The sequence below is a fragment of the Rutidosis leptorrhynchoides genome, chromosome 4 (assembly GCF_046630445.1).
Source record: "Rutidosis leptorrhynchoides isolate AG116_Rl617_1_P2 chromosome 4, CSIRO_AGI_Rlap_v1, whole genome shotgun sequence".
Taxonomy (NCBI): Eukaryota; Viridiplantae; Streptophyta; class Magnoliopsida; order Asterales; family Asteraceae; genus Rutidosis; species Rutidosis leptorrhynchoides.
The window spans coordinates 496,246,059-496,249,649 of record NC_092336.1 but is presented as its reverse complement, the minus strand read 5'-3'; positions in this window follow the sequence as shown (position 1 = coordinate 496,249,649).

The window sequence follows — 3,591 nt, the reverse complement described above, 5'->3', positions numbered from 1 at the left end:
GGGGAGATTCATATGTTTGGCGGTTTTGAGTGATCAAGTTCATGGTAAGGACTTTGGTCATTCGGGTACTAGGAGTTATCGCGTGTTATTTTGTGTGAATGTTGCGTCAGTCCGGGTAAAGTAATTTACGTGACCATGTGGAAATGGTAAGATACGCATTTGTAATAATGACCGATCACCATTATTACGAAAGTGTATCTTGACACTAAACATGACATGACAAGTACCGAACGGAGGAGACGTGGCATGGTTGGGGTAGAACGGGACGAATTAGGTATCTTTTATTGGTTCCTAGGATATAGTAGTCTTGAGTGATGTGCTTGTTATCACATCAGGTTCTTTGTGAGTCGGAAAGTGTACGATGGAATCGGTTAGTTAAGTGAGCGAGCTAACTCACGAGTTTGGTGCGTGCTTAGCCACCCTAAGTAGTGGGTGTATTATTGAGATTGTAATTGGTTTTAGTTACCCATCGTAACTAGGATGACCGATTTACGCTTGCGTGTGTGCGACGAGGACTTGAATTCCGTAATGGAATGCGACAAGTCTAATGATTGTAGTTTTGAGTTACACTCGGTAGAGTGTGTGGGTAGAGAATCGTGTTAGGATTCTAATTGTGAGTCGCCTTGGAATTGGCGAATCGAGGAGTCTTCGGGTCGTTAAACTCATGGGAGTGGGACCCGTGTAATGTTGATTGCGTTAGTGTGTTGTAGATTATAGGGCAACATTCCTAATGGAATATCCCTTGTAGTAGTGGTTTTATCGAGATGTAGAAGGGTGTAAGACTTGGTATCCCCGAGCATCTCCTTGTGTTAGATGAAGGGCCTCATTAGGCTATATCGTTTGGCCTTTTGGAAATTGCGGGTAGCGTGTGATCGCTAGGAACTTTCGATAAGGCAATAAACCGTAAGGTTGTCGGGTAGGTATGACTTCGGGTCATTATTATAGAGAGATGGGTGACATCGGGTGTATGGAACCTAAAGATCGATTTTCTAAAATTCATTTGATTGTGGTGGGAGTCTGCATGACACTGCGTCAGGTGCCTTTTTATACCTGCTAGTGTAATGTTCAACTCCGGTAGTGGTGTGATCACTTTGTGCTTAGGGTGCCCGTGAGATACCCTTGGAAGCATCGGAGATTATAATAGTGATCGACGGGTGATGGTAATTCGACGGTTGTGAAAGTTGAAGTTTAAGAGCATTGTGACGAATACTTCTTATGAAGTGACGGGTGAGCGAATCTTGTTGCTCTTAAGTGATAGATGGGTAGAGATGACCGGTGAGCCGGTGACGGACTTAATGGTCGGTTAGTCCAAAGGATATGATGAAGTGTTGACATTGTGGTGGACGCAATTATGGTGTCGGAATTGGTCACTCTTCTCCATGAGAGTGAGCAATTGTTGAAAAAGTTCGCTGCGTGGAAGGGCGGGTGATCTCGACTGAGATGCACGACTGAGTAAGCAGAGTGACATATGCCAAGGCTTAGAGGCATATGTAGGACTTTGGTGGAGTTTGCTTTTCAAACAATTAAGGTAGTTAGTTGTGAATTGTGGTATGAATGTGCGATGTCATCGCGTGTACGACGTCTCAAGTGATTGTGCCTATCGGCTCTGAGAGCTTAAAGTGAATTTGCGGTGAATTGATGTTTATGACCAACAGTGACAATGGTCAGGTGTGACGTGGAATTACAATTTCGCGGGATGTTATCATCTTGGCGGTGAGAATAGGGAGATAAATCCTAAGTGGGGGAGTTTTTACTGCCGCCCGAGGAAAACTCCAGTGGTGTTATGTATAGTGAAATATTGGAGCGTACCGTGCCAAGCCTCAATGGGTATTCAGAGCTCCTAACAAGGAAGAGTGACGGGTTGCTAATGTCGACTCGAGATCGTGCTTTACGATTGTGAGTTACAACTCGAGAATGTTATGCGTGAAGATTGTGATGATGGGATCGAAGGAAGTGTAAGACTTCCTATGTAAGGTGGTCGTGTAGTACCAATGTGCGGTATGAGACCAAATGTGAAGTTTGAGATCCCGGAGTGAGAGAATGAAGTTGTCGTTGCAGGTGCTCCCGTAGTGAAAAATCTGGGTTGTCGTGAAACCCGGACAGTATAATTGAATGAGAACAAGTTCGATATCGTGACGAATATCGTATTTTCCCTGTCGAGAAACGCAATAGTGGAGATTGTCAGTGGATTATTCACTTTATGGACGAATGTGAGGCGGAGAGTGTCGATTCTGATTGTCTCACATCGAGACACGCGGATGTTGTTTGCTTGCGAGAGTGTGTTCCCTAGTAATGCGACTGTTAGTTGCATTGAAATGTCGAGACCATCTTTAATGGGCGGTCTAGGTAGGAAGGTCCACCCGGCGTGGTGAATATTTTTGTAGATCGTGTGGCGAATTGCGGAATTTTGTGATGATAATTCTCCTTGACGGGATTCTAGTATATGATTAGTCTCCATGCTAGTACTAGGAAGCCGTCTGGTGTGGTTGTGTCGTAGGGTTTAGAGGAGGAACCCTCGTCGAGTGTTGATGTTTTGCTCAGCACATGGTGTATTATTGCTGTCATGGATTAATCCAGTGGCGGATTGGTCATGTGCGGATTGACTGATTGAGTGATATGGTTACGGACGTAGCTTGTGGCGAGTTGTAGCCGAGAGAACTTGAAGGTATATGTAGTGATTTTCGTATTTTCCTATATGGAAACTCTGGACGTTGAGTGTATGAGTTATCGTTTGTTGCGGTAGTGCACGCTAGTGATTATTAGCGTGTGGTTAGATCTTCAGATTTGTAGAAGATGTTATGGATGTCGGGCTTGGTTGTGTTTCGTAAGATCGTGAGGCGTGACGACGATGTTTGTCGGCAATGTAGCGACCCCGACAAATCGTCAAGTGACGGCGTCGTCTACGTGGGTCCCTTTACCTGGTCATAAGTCTTTATGACAACGTTTGACCAAAATATGTCGCCTTCATTTCAAAATAAAGATTGTTTCCAAAGTTTACAAGAATTGTTCAACCAAAAGTTAAGTTACAAGGTTATAAGTACAAATGAAATCTAGGCAACACGGTTTAAAGTAAAGTCAAAAGACGCTCCATGAAAAGCATGTATACTCGACATCCAATGCAAGTATCAAATAATGAGCGAAAGCATGTATCACATATCGTGCAAGACCTGAGAAAAACATAGAAATCTGTCAACGAAAACGTTGGTGAAATCATAGGTTTAGTAAGTAAATTGTATTGAACCACAAGGTTCTTTAAGAATTGCTCAACCAAAATCGTTCACATTCCAAAATAGTATTTGTATCACGAGCACCCAATTATCAAGGCTTAACCGAATCTTCCCTCTGAATTTGAATTTAGTGTTAGAACTTACACTATACATTGTTGAAATTATATTTCATTCACTAACGGTAGCGAACCGTCTGAATGAGGGTTTGTTAAACCCGTATGGCCACACAACATAATTACACGCTTACACTTACACCCTGCAAGTGGAACTAATGATAATTGGATTGAGGACTTTTGTTCAAACTCGTATGCATCTTTGTATTCGTATTTGTTCACAATGTAAAAGCATGAAAAGTAAATAAGTA